Genomic DNA, 13,707 nt, shown 5'->3' on the forward strand with positions numbered 1-13,707 from the left:
GAATAAAATATATAATTTCGGGGAGGGGGGGGAGGCAGAGGGAAGACTGGTGCTGAATCACCATCTACTCATATGCTTGTTTTACAAAATTACTACCCTGAGGTTATAATGTTTTATAGGTGCTTGGCCCTCCTCTTCCCTCTCCTTTCCCATAGAGCAAGTCTAATCATATAACCTTTCACCCAGATCTGAATCATGGGTCTAATGATCAAGATTATTTTTTAAGTGAAAGAAAAAAATAATGATCATTTATGTTGTGGAACACAGAGTTTACAGACTGCAGAAAACACACGGCTGTTAATGTTTGATTTTAACAAACCTTGTTCCAAATCTGAGATTCCCATCACTCCAATAGTCTCTTTCTTTGAAATTCCAGGAATAAAGCTATGAACAACAGCAGCTCATCTCAATTGCACATAATAATTATAATGACAGCATTTGTATTTGATAAGTTAAATTCATAAGCGAGGAACTCTATCTCCATTTACAAGAGTTAAAAAAAAATGCAACCCAATAAAGAGCAGCATAACAAGAGAGAATTTTCCTTGAACATAGACAGACTGGAAAGGAGCTTACAGAGGAAGTCCTGGCCTCAGGAGCTTACCTAAGGCTGAGACGTGGTCAGTCAACCTGGAATTCACTAGCTGTGAGTTTCCTGAAAAATGCCCATCCTTCTGCACAATGCCAGACAAGCTCAGGTTTGGAATCACAGCCCCAGAGACTGTCTTAGTCTGTTCAGACTGCTATAATAGAAATACCATATATTGGTAGTTCACAACAAACATTTATTCCTTACAGTTCTAAAAACTAGAAGTCCAAGGTCAAGGATCCAGCATATTTGGTGTCCAGTAAAGAGTTCCTGATTCACAGATGGCTGTCTTCTTGCAGTGTCCTCACACGGTGGGAGGGGCCAGGGAGCTCTCTAGGGTGTCTTATATAAGGACACTGAGCCCATTCATGAGGGCTCCACCCTCATGACCTAATAACCTCCAAATACCACCATGCTGGGGGTTGGGTTCCTACATATGAATTTTGAGAGACATGAACATTCCATCTATTGCAGAGACTGAGTCCCCAGACTTGCAAGTGCTGGATGAACCTCAGCAGTTCACTAAAATGTGCGGTTGCCTATTCTTTCCATCTGTGAAATGGAGATACTACCCACCTCACAGCACTGTTATGGGAACAAATTATTTCATGTATGAGAGCACCTAGTAAACTAGCAAGATAACGTTTAGCTAGAGCAGTTGGGGAACACATCATGACAGAGGGAGGCTCCAAACTGAGTATTAAAAAAGGAGCAGGGTCTCAATAGGTAAGAGAACAATGTGACAGGTAATAATCATGACAGCAGCAAAGACAATACAGATACAAGGGGTAAATTAGACTAATAGGGGCAGGGAAGAGTGCTGGAGTCATGGGACATAGGCCTTTGTTTGATCCTTCTGTCTGGAGGTCCACAAGAATCTTGGGATTAACATTTCACAAAGTTGTACTTTACATAAAAGTTTGATAAAAACTTAAACCACACAAAATGCTAATTTTCCATAAGACATGCATTTTCCTGCCCAATTTTACTGACAAGCAATCTTCCTCATAACTATGCACCCTCTAATTAGTGTCTCAAGTCACTAAACCAAAGGTTCTCAAAGTGTGGTCCCCAGGCCTGCAGCATCGATCACCTGGCAGAGTGTAGAAAGAATCATGGTCCCCCCAAAGATCCACATCCTAATCCTTGCAAATATTTGTTTCATGGCAAAGAATAATTAAATTTCAGGTGAAGTTAAGGCTGCTAATCAGCTCACTTTAAAACAAAAAATTATCTATGTGAGCCCAATGTAATCCAAGGATCATTAAATGAGGAAGAGGGAAGCAGAAGAGTTAAAAACCAGACAGAGAGCAGTGCAACTCAACCAGTCCTTGCTGGCTTTGAAGATGGAAGACAGCCACAGGTGAAGGAATGCAAGGAGCCCCTAGAAGCTGGAAAATGCAAGGGAACAGATTTTCCCTTAGGGCCTCCACACAACCCTGCCAACACCTTGATTTTAGCCTAGTGAGACTCACTTTGGACTTCTGTACTACAGAACTATGGAATAATAAAGTTATGTTGTTTTAAGCAGCTATATTTCTAATAATTTGTTACAGCAGCATTAGAAAACTAATACATCTGGAAAGTTGCTAAGAAGGCAAATTTTCTGGCCACAACCCAGACCTACTGAATCAGAAAATCAGAGGGTGGAGCCCAGAAATCTGCCATTAAACAAGCCCTCGGGGTAATTCTGATGCACACTAAAGTTTGAGAGCCACTCACTAGACTAAGCAAACACATTCAGGCACAGATCCCCAAGAAAAGTCAACACTGACAATTGATGACTTGATTAACCATGATAAAATCTACTAGTGCTATGTCCTGCCTTGACAAGCATAGAATAGGAAACCCAACCAAATCATTGGTGATTCAGATTCCTTCAGGGCCCAGGGTCCTCACTTGGAATAGCAGTGATAAATGTGCCCTAGTCCAAAACCTATCTTGGAAGCTCTTTTTAAAATTCATTTGTGATTCCAACTAGACTTTTATAGAGGGTGGAGTCATTTGCCTCTTTCTCACTGAACTTGAGTAATATTGGGGAAATGTGGGTGGGTGAGCATCCAAGTAAACTGAGGATTTCTGAGGGCTTGTTCCAGGAAGGAGAGGGCGACTTAAAAAACTCATAGATATGGAGGGCAGGGGGTTCTTACTGTCCATGAAGCTGGTTCCTCCGTCTTGAGTGTAGGTCTGCTCATGCCCACCACCACAGCACTGCCAATATCTCCAATGACAAGGACCTCACTACCTCCCATGGCAAACTATTCCATTCAGAGAAGGCTCTAATTTGTGAGATCTGAATTCCTTTCATCTAGCAGCTGATTTTCTTTGGACTTCACGCTTGATTTCATATTGCCCTACACTGAATTATTTGAAGTCTCTGATGCCCACTCATATGCAAGAACGAAATATGGCTAGGTTGTAACCTCCACTACATACATTGACTTGTTTTCTCAGCACTATTAGCCTCTACTGACCTCAAAGGGAGGCATGTGCGTAAGCTAGGCAGGAGGTAGACATGGACCCAGTTAAAGGCAAAGTGCTTTAAAAGCCTTTGATGAAAGGCATTAAGGCTTGAAAGGGTTGTTTCTGAAATACTACACCTCCCTTTTAAGAACTCTTAAGATCTGGAGGGTGATACTCTCTCACCCCAGAAGAATTCAAGCATGAATGTTCTTAGAGCCTCCAATTAAGAGTCCAATTCCATCTCTCCAGATGCTCATTTTCACCAAAATTACCTAGTTGATTTTTTTTAAAGAACAAACAAAACCAGGCTGAACAATATCTCAGAGTTAAATAACCACTAAATGGGTGTTGACAAATTGAGATATAAAAGCCCAATAGCTCTACTTCACACATATAACTATAAATGAAAAGAAAATCCCAAACCATTCTTGCATTACTTATTGATTAATCCAACTGTTGTGTGCATCTATTATCTGCCAGCCACTAAAATAGATACATGATGATGAACTAGACAGACACAGTGCCTGCCCTCTTAAGGCTTGAAGACTCCATTTAAACATCAACTCATCTGTATTCCTATGGTCCTGGGGCATTAACATTCAGATGTTTCTATCATTTATAAAGTGATATAGGGAAAGGTGCCTATTGTATTGGAATGCACCTAGTTCCTTGAATCATATGGTTAAATGTTATATATGTTTTTAATGTTTATTTTAGAGAAAGAGAAAGAGACAGAGAGAGAGAGAGAGAGAGAGAGAGAGCATGAGTGGGGGAGGGGCAGAGAGAGAGGGAGAGACAGAATCTGAAGCAGGCTCCTAGCTCTAAGCTGCCAGCACAGTCTGACACGGTGCTCGAACCCACGAACCGGGAGATCATGACCTGAGATGAAGTTGGATGCTTAACCGACTGAGCCACCCAGGCGCCCCTATGTTATATATTATTTTTAGAGATGGGAGTTGAAAACCCAAGACAAAACAGTCCTTGGATTTCCTGGATGGTGCATGTTAAATACATAAGAAAATCTCATTCTTATCCACTGTTATATTGGTCTCTTTATGGAAATGATGGTGGTCCAAGAGGGGATTATATTAATAGGATGCTTTTTTTTTTTTTTAATTCTTACTCTATGTCTTAATGTTGATTCCATCTGCACAGAGTTCAAACTTGGTGGCCAATGTCACTGGACATCAGCAGTAATTATGAGTCCACAGTCTTCTCTGTGATCTCTCCCAACGTCTAGGGGCTGGCCCCCCTCATTCCATTTTTAGCAAAAAGGTATGAACTACCAATGGCTGTCATAGCACCAGCTCTTATCACTACCCCAAATGCTAGCATCATCTGTAGATTCTCCAATATAACCAATCTTGGAAGACCAGAAGATGCTTAAGACATGTGCAAATTCTTCTATAAAGACGAAAGAGCTGCTCTTCTGGATCAGGATAATAGCTGTGATAGAGATCCCAAGAAGCATCTTATGGAAGAATACAGTATGCTTTTTGATGTGGTCTCAAAAAGTCAGATCCTAACTTAAAAAAAAAATTAAAAATCTGTTCCCTCCACAGCCAACTCTATTAACCATAAACATATAACCATTGTAAATTTGTATTTATAGAGCTTCCCTTAATTCTCGAGTAATGAGAAACAAAAGTACATTACCCCATATGAAATAGGTCTTCTTTATATTAAGTTTGCCTTTCAAAGAATATTTCTTTAGAAATTCAGAACTTGTGAACTCTTAGCCTTTACTTTTATAGGCTGAACAATACTGGCCTTCTCACCTGTTCTCATAAATACAGCCCCTGCCTCTCCCTGACCCCTTCCATCTCTTTACCTCCCACCTTCATGCTTCAATTTTATTTATCTACCCATAGCCTTCTTTTCTGGAAGCATCTCTTCTTTTCTTGTGGCACGGTGCCTGTGTTCAAACACAGAACAAAGTTTGTCAGGGGGTGAATCCATCTTTCTCTCCCATAATGGTAACACAATGCTGTTCCATTTCCAACACGCCTAAATGATGACCATAATTTGCTGAATCTTTTGCAACCAATGTCTTCATTGACTCCTGTGCCCTTTTCTAGATTGCATCTGGTAATCCAGAAATGATTAATTCACCTGAATAGCTTATTCTCCCACATATTCAAGACCTTTATCTATTTTGAACAAGAAAATGGAAAAATGTTATGATTTTCATCATGTCACTCCTTGAGATGGCATCTAGGCCAGAAGAAACTGTGGCTGAAACCCTCACTAAAGCAAGCTGCCCTGTCATGGGGGGCACTCGGCAGTCCTGTGGGAAAGCCCATATACACACAGACCACATGAAGAGGAAGCAAAGAGCCTCACCTTGCCAGCCACGTGAGTGACCCACCGTCAAAGAGATCCTCCACCCTCTATCAAGCCTTCAGATGATTTCAGCCCCCAGTTTTGGGTCTTCTAGCTGAGACTTCAGACATCATGGAGCAGAGACAAACCACCCCTGCTGTGCCCTCACCCTCTCTGAATTCCTGGCCCACAGTAACTAGAAGATAATGATAGCTATTATTTAAAGATACTGGCATCGTGAGGTAATTCGCTACACCAATTGGTAAATATCACAGCATATATGTATGCAAAGATAACTTTTCTTAGAAAAGCAAAAAAAAAATTATAATATAAAATTCAAGGTAGTGGTTACCTCTGCATGGGAGGCAAAAAAGTAGGGTAGGATAAGATGATATGAATAATTAATAAGTAATCAGTGAATATCTACATCTTGGTTGGATGGTAATGTTCTTTAACAGGTAGATAGATGAATAACAGAGAGGATCCTGCATAGTCCAATGATGATAGTGTTTCATGAGCAAAAAATTATACTTAATCCATTTTAAACAGATGTCCAATGATAAGGAAAGAATTAAAAGGGAAGGAGAGAGAAGGGGAAAAGGAAGAGATGAGGGAGGGAAGGTAGGAAGGAAAGAAACGTCGAGAGAAAGAAGGAAGGGACAGAGGAAAGATGGAAGGAAGGAGAGAAGTTATTAGGTTACTACTTGGTAAAAATTGAACTTATTTCCATCCGTCACCTAGCATATCTACTCCTGGGTAGAAGGAGCTTCTCCTTAGAGAAGCTCTAGCACTAGGAGACAGGTACAATATTCATATAAACATTTTGGAGGAGAAAAAAAACTAGAAATATACAAATATCCAGCAACTATAAAATGAATAAGTACATGGTGGTTATTCAGGAAGTAGAACATTATACAGTGATGAATACTAGTGACTAACATCATGGATGAATCTCCACTTGACACCATGGATAAATATCTAGAGATGTACAGTCCAACGGAACTTTCTGCAATGATATAAATGTTCTAGAGCATGATGCTGAGCAGAAGACAAGACATGACTCTGTATCTATGAAGCTAAAGGCAGACAAAACGAAACAGTATACTGATTAGAAATGCAAATATGGTAGTAAAACTATACTGAAAAGTGAGAAAATATGCAAAATTTACACTGGTGGTTAGGGGAAGCAGGGTGGGGATTCAAGAGGAGCAGGGAGATTTGATAGTTTAGAAATATTCTAAAGAGGAGGGGGAGATCCATAGGTATTCATATTTTTATTCTTAAACTATACACAGACGTTGTACACACTTTCATATGTACTATAAATAAAAGATATGAGTACAACAAAAGAGGGAATCACCATCCCATGAATGGACTTAAGCAGAATTTCCTTCTGGTACAGCGTTACTCTTTCTCTCTCCAGTGTCTCCGGAGTCAAATATGCAAGAAACCTCACCATCCCAGGTTTCATCTTGCCCTCCTCTGAAGATTAAAACAAACAAACAAACAAACCACATGCAGCACCAAACCATCCCTTCCCACCAACAGATCTCCAACTCAGCTTTGTGGACTGTCAGTTTATTTAATGCCACATGGCGCAGTGGATGGGGAACTGGATTCTCAGAGACCAAGACTGGGGGCTGCTGAATCACTCCCAACTTCTACGACTTTGGGAAAATCATCTCACCTCTCTGCTCAGCCCCCTCAGAAGAGCCCCTGGGGTTAACCAGCACTGCTCCTTTTTAAAATGTTCTTATGTTGGACTTCTTGGTTTAGTTTCTTTTGAAGAAAAGATTACACCGCTTAAAAAAAAAAAAAGTTCAAAAGCCTCTAGACCAAATGATCACTAACAATTCTTGCTGGAACATTTTAGAAATCTGTGTTTTGTGACAGCCACATTGGGCCTGGCACACTGTTAGGTAGATGAAAAGGGACTAAAACTAGATCACAAACCTGGCATCTTACAGAAAAAGCCTAAGTGTGTATTGCCTAGAATGATGGATTATTCCAAAAGTTCTCTCAGATTTTTCTTCCTTGTTTCAGAACCCACCTCCTATCCTACCACCCTTACTCCTAGGTATCTGACAGCAAATCTGGATAACCAGTTTAATCACTATTGAAGAAAAATAATGCGAGAGGGACTGTAGATCAGGGGCATTTTCTGCAAGGGGCAGAATTGCATGGGAATTTTCACAGGAGTGCCTGGTGGTCCACAGCCCTCTCCTCTCACCCTGTCCATCCTCTAATGTCTACACTGCTCAGGGGCGGGTTGCACAGGCCCCTCAGCTATTCTGTCTTTAGGTCTTCTTCCTCCACCCATTCTTGGGTTTCTCTTATACTCTGCTAGGTCAATGATGTGTCAAGTGTTCCAGATCAGACATTATCATTTAAATCCCTATTTTCTGGGCATGATGAATTTCAGGTACCAGGTAGAGATGCCTGCATGGCACAATCTTCTGTCCATCTGTATACAAAGTCAACCCTGCCGGGGACCACTTGTCCCATAATACTCACCACTGCCTGACAGGACAGCATGGAAGATTTGTCCTCTGGCCAGGATCCCAACATTACTGTCTCAGTAAAAGATTAGCTATTGGGTGTCACCCTACTTTGGGCCACACTCTCTACTTTAACTCATTCTAATTTCCAAACAGTATGTGCCAGTTGTTGTTCTAAAAATTAATAGAAGAAAAAATAGTAATTTTTAGGATATATGAGCTTGTTATATAGACTAATTGATATAGCCTATAGTTCTTCAGACTGGTCAGATTAATGAGAAACTGAAGATTCAATCTCACAACGATTTCTGCAAGATGCAATTCTGATATGAAATCACGACACACCCTCTGGAGAAACAAAGGCTATCATTCCTTTTTCCTCTCTCCCCTCTCTTCACTCAGGGGGAATGGAGCTGAACTCCCAGGAGAATCACACAGCCACGCTGTGTCAATTTCTAGACACTCACATTGAGTTTGAAATGAGAAGATTTTAAGTGTTGCCCGTAAAGATAAGTAATTTTCTCCCTGGGAGAAAAAAAAATCAGCACAGGAAGAAATCAACCGTTTCTGCCTCAGCCATCCCAGAAATTAGCAGTTTCCTCAAATCACAAAAATAAGTTCTCTGTCTGCTCCTATTGCAAAAAGCATCTTCATTTGTTTATAGGATCACTACTAAACATACTGGCTTCCTCCACCCATGGTCTGGAAAATCATTCTCCAGGATTTTTATAAACAAGTTGAGTGGAGGAGGCTCAAAGCTATGCTCTCTCTAAAGGAAATTACACCCAGCCCCCAAACTCCAGCAAGCATGAACTCAGTGCCCAAAGAATTCAAGCTAATCCACCCCATTCTCAGTGGCTGGACCTGGTGGTCCACGTGCATATCCGCCAATCCAAAGGAAATGGGCACCGTCTCATTAGGAAGCTAGACTATACAAACTGGGATCCCTCCCATTTATCATATTGCCATTTTGTTCTAAAAAAGGAAACAAGTAATATTTGATGGTTCTCATTTTTTCAGAAATTTAACCCATTTTCCTTTGACCAACATTCTTTTTTTTTTTTTTTAATTTTTTTTTTAACGTTTATTTATTTTTGAGACAGAGAGAGACAGAGCATGAATGGGGGAGGGTCAGAGAGAGGGAGACACAGAATCCGAAACAGGCTCCAGGCTCTGAGCTGTCAGCACAGAGCCCGACGCGGGGCTCGAACTCATAGACCATGAGATCATGACCTGAGCCAAAGTCGGCCGCCTAACTGACTGAGCCACCCAGGCGCCCCTTGACCAACATTCTATACCAGCAACCCATGGATGTCCATCCCAACCTCATCTCCCACTGCTCCCTTAGCCTCTGCCAGAACCAAACTGTTTTAATTTCTATCCCTTATGCCCCTCTCTCCCACCTTACACAGTTCCTACTTGGGATGCATCCCCTACCTCTGAAATTCTTTCCAACATTCAAATCCCAATGCCCTCCTCCTCCTTAAAACCTTCCTAAACATTCCAGCCAGAAATCTCTCTACTTCCTATGAATGTTAGATCTTCTGGCTTATACTCTTCTTAACTTGCCATTTTTACATACTAATTTGCTGGTTGAGATTTTCAGTTTATTTGGCTTGAACTTTAATATAACATCAACCTATCCTAGTTCCCCCACTAGACTGAAGGCTTCAATGGCCAAGAGGGTTGCAAGGAAGATACCTTAAACTTTTGTGGATCACCTGTAGCATCTACCACTATCTTTACACAGAGTAGCTGACTCAATAAAAGTCTGTTGATAATGTTTGAGAAGTGAAGATTCCAGACAAAGAAACCCAAAGTATGTTTTCAAACATAGGAACAGATTCCTCTTTAGTAAAACAAACAGCTAATCTATATATTCACATTATTCCTAAGATTCAGCCAAATCCCTAGAATTAGGTCTACATCAAGTTTGTAGACATTACCAGTATGCCAGTTAAACTCTCACATTTAGGGATAATGGGATAGAGACCCCAAAATCCCCCAGAGTGTCCCTAGGTTTGCCATTCCAACTATATCATGCTTGATCCTAAGGACCCTGGAAAATTCTTGAATTTGGGACTACCCAGAATCATTTTGTCTTTGTCAACCCAAAGTGGGTAATAGGACATCCCTCCCATCTCCCAGTGCCCTCAGAACCCAAAACCAGACCAGTCCTGACTTGCGGCTGTTCAAGGATATCCTGTTTCAGGCATTTACTCCATTGAATGGCTTCCATATTCATTGTTTCATAGGCCGAATGAATACATGAATAACCTGTATCTACTTAATAGGCAGATAATCAATGAGTGGTCCCTATGATTGTTACCTTATTTTATCTTTGCTGTTTTAATAAGAAGTAGGGCTTATCTAAAGACTTTCTTTGGACTCTAAGTCCTCAGGACTCAAGTTCTCCAATATCCAGGAAAGATATAAGCATATATACCATATAAATAAATATCAGTATATCAATATATATCATCAGTAGAAAGTTACCATCTCCTTTCTTGGGAAGAACTGTCCATTGTTCCTCATTTTTCATGTCAAAATATTTTTCTTCTTAATAAATTACTAGTCTAGGAGATAGTAGCTGTCAACTAGTTTTTAATGGCATTACTTGACAAAATAAGAAGTCTGGCTATCCTGTTTCCTCAAAATTATTCAAAAATTGGATACACCTATAAAATCAAAGCTTGGGAACCACTGGCTGGAGAATGTAGACCTAATTAGTACTAACATGATATCTCTGCCCTTTACTCTCATTTGGACCTTACTTTAAACCATTACTTATGGAGGCACCCATTGGGTACCTAGCATTATACCAGGGGTTGGGATTACAGACACAATATACAGATGACATTATCAGTTTGCCTAAGGTCTAGGGAAGAGGCAAGCAGACAGTTATCCTATTTAAAAAGCCATTGTTTCCATGTTCCAACCATGGTGGGTTCCAGAAAAAGGAGCATCTGGTCCTCCAGAACTCAACCACTCATCCTTTTGAAGGGGTCTGCCTACATGAAGGCATTTGTCCTTTTTTTTTTTTCTAGAAACCTAAAAATTAGAAGTGGCCTGGGCCTTTCTCAGTCTCCAAGATGCTCTCTTTGATGCTCAGTCAATAAGTCCCAGGCTCACTTTGACCTTTAAGTCGTATCCTTCAGCTTCAGTTAACATTCAACAAACCAAAACATATCCTCCTTTGTGTTCCATGATTCCTCAGCATGATAATTTTAATCTTACTCTGTTGCTCTTGAAATATTTCTCTTATTATAAGATATCACCTTTGCCAAAGGAGATTCCAATCAAGACCCAGAAGAAAACAATTAAGGTGTTATTCAAACAAGAAATAAATGGCAGATCATAATCATAAAATAGGGTAATCAAAAGCATCATAAAATTTAATGAGGACACAAGGGAAGAATGATAAAAGGGCTTCTTGTCTACAGAAAAGGTGAGAAGTTCCTCTACTCCAACTTTCAACTTCCACACCCCATACCCTGTGGCTACAGAGATTTTTTTGGTGACACATCACTTGGATACCTTATAGCAGGTGAGGAGGGATAGGCACAATGACATGTTGATAAGCTGGCTCTCTGAAGGAGAAAAAAAATCTGATTTACAGCAGTTACCAGTTTCCAATGGGGCAAATACTCCTGCTCTGACCAATTTCAAACTGCTAACAGTTTAGTATAACCAGATAAGAAAATTCTTAAGTATTTAACTACTATTTTTCATGAGCACGTGTGAATAACTCCTACATACCATCAGAGGAGTGGCATTTGAGAAGTGACTGCTCCGATCCTCATCAGTTGGTAAGAAAGAAGGCCTTTTGGTGGGGCTAGGTAACTCCCTGACTTAGGTGAGAGCAAGCAAGCACATCAGCAAGGGTACATTAAGTCACTCTTGTTACACACCTGAAGATGAGAACCAATGGCCTTAGAACAGAAGCCAAAGAAAAGTTGATAGTTCAAAGAGGAAATTCCCATGCTCAGCCAGGTGTTGTCCAGACACTGGCGGGCAGGGAGGGGCTGAATACAGGCAAGCTGAGGGCACAAAGGGCCACAGAGGGAAGTTGGGGACAGAGAGGGAGAACCTGAGGGTAAGAGATGAGATGAAGATGACAGAGGTTCCCCCCAAAAGCAGCCAAGTACAAAATAGGCTCATTTCACAACTTCACCTTCAACTGATACGTGTTTGTTGAATTGAGTTTCCTGAAAACTTTCATTTGGCTTCCAAGGAAAACAACCATAAAGATATGGTTTTCTGTCCTGTGGTCTGTCCCCCCCAGGAACGTGATTGCAGGAATGTGAACTCAAGCTGATAGCTCCTTTCTACACATATGGAACAGCTTTGGGATGGGAAAAAGATTTTTAAAAGGCTGAAAAAAAAAATCCCTGAAGAGCAACTTGGCTTTTGTTTAATGGGTCTGATTAACAATTTGAGGGAAATGAGAACTGTGGCAAAATGGAGTTTTTGAAATTCTGAATTGCTCCTTAGAACAGGGCTTTACCATTCAGTAGCCTGGCTGTGGGTCCCTGGGCCTGCTAAGGCTCTTAATTTGATTACTTTTAATATAAAATTTTTAAATAAGACATTTTCATTTCAGTGGGATGAATGGATAGATAGATGATAAATAGAGGTGACTATTAAACACTAGGTTTCCCTCCTCTCAGCTCCTACTGGCACCTTCCTCACTCTTGCTCGAGGGAATCAACATCCTCTTATCTGGAGCATTGAGAACTACTAAGATTCTAATTGGAGGCAGATTCAGGCCCACACTGTGGCCAAGTCTGGTGAAATTTTTGCCAGTATCTCTAAGAACCTGTTTGCAAGTCTTCTCACTAAAGGTGATGATTCATGCATTCAAAGTTCAGAGACACAAAGACAGACAGAGACAGAGACACAGAGAGAGAGACAGAGATGAGATATCTATTTATGTAAAGATATTTATATTAAGGAATTAGTTCACACAATTTTGGGGACACCAAGTCTGAAATTTCTAAGGCAGGCCAGCAAGTCAGAAACTCAATAGGAATTAACTCTGCAATCCTGAGGCAGAATTCCTTCTTCCCTGGAAACCCCAGGTTCTGCTCTTACGGCATTCAACTAATTAGATGTGGCCCACCCACATCATCAAGAGTAATCTCCTTTAAAGTAAACTGACTGTGGATGTTAATCCCTTCCCCACAATATCTCCACAGCAACATCTAGACCAGTGTTTGGCCAAACAACTGGTCACCATAGCTAATCTGACACATAAAATTAACCATCACAGGTGGGATCCTAGCTCACCCTCTTTGGCCCCAGGCTGGAATTTTTTCTCCACTGCTGTTCTAGTACTCTTGGGTCCCATTACCACTATCTGGTTGCACAGATAGTGCCACGGTGGTTGTGTTAATGTGGCCCACATCAGGTCTATTCTCTGTTACTCCTAAATGCCTTCTACTACCCTCTGGTCCTCTTCTCTCTGATATTTCTCTTGGGAAAGATGACTCTACCCTCCTTTGAGGCTCAGTCTCTTGAATTTTTTGTTCTAATATCTGGGTCCACAGGGGGCAAATACCACTACCCAGAGTCCCTCATCAGCCCCCTATAAGGACCCATGAGCATACTCCACTTCCTCCTTCAAAGGATAGTGTCCGTTATAGGTTGCTGTGGGCCCTTGTCTGTGTCAACCTTGCGCTAAGACCCACATGGGTCTGCGATTCTTTGGAATCTTGCCAGTCACTAGGGCAGAGGGAAAATGGAAAACCATGCCCCGACTCTTAAAGCTGCCATCTGAAAATGACACTCATCCCTCCCATTCACGTTTCATTGGCCAAACCATGTCACATGGCC

General features: G+C 41.0%; 1 long non-coding RNA gene across 1 annotated transcript in view; it reads right to left on the bottom strand.

Moving 5' to 3' along the window:
• Nucleotides 1-615: 615 nt before the first annotated feature.
• The window catches only part of LOC125167935 (uncharacterized), a 79,121-nt gene continuing 66,029 nt past the window's right edge, over nucleotides 616-13,707 (bottom strand). Inside the window, exon 8 of the long non-coding RNA XR_007153000.1 lies at nucleotides 616-743. This is a non-coding gene — a long non-coding RNA (uncharacterized LOC125167935). The remainder of the gene's footprint in view (nucleotides 744-13,707) is intronic.

This window comes from Prionailurus viverrinus, chromosome A1 (genome assembly GCF_022837055.1).
Source record: "Prionailurus viverrinus isolate Anna chromosome A1, UM_Priviv_1.0, whole genome shotgun sequence".
Classification (NCBI taxonomy): domain Eukaryota; kingdom Metazoa; phylum Chordata; class Mammalia; order Carnivora; family Felidae; genus Prionailurus; species Prionailurus viverrinus.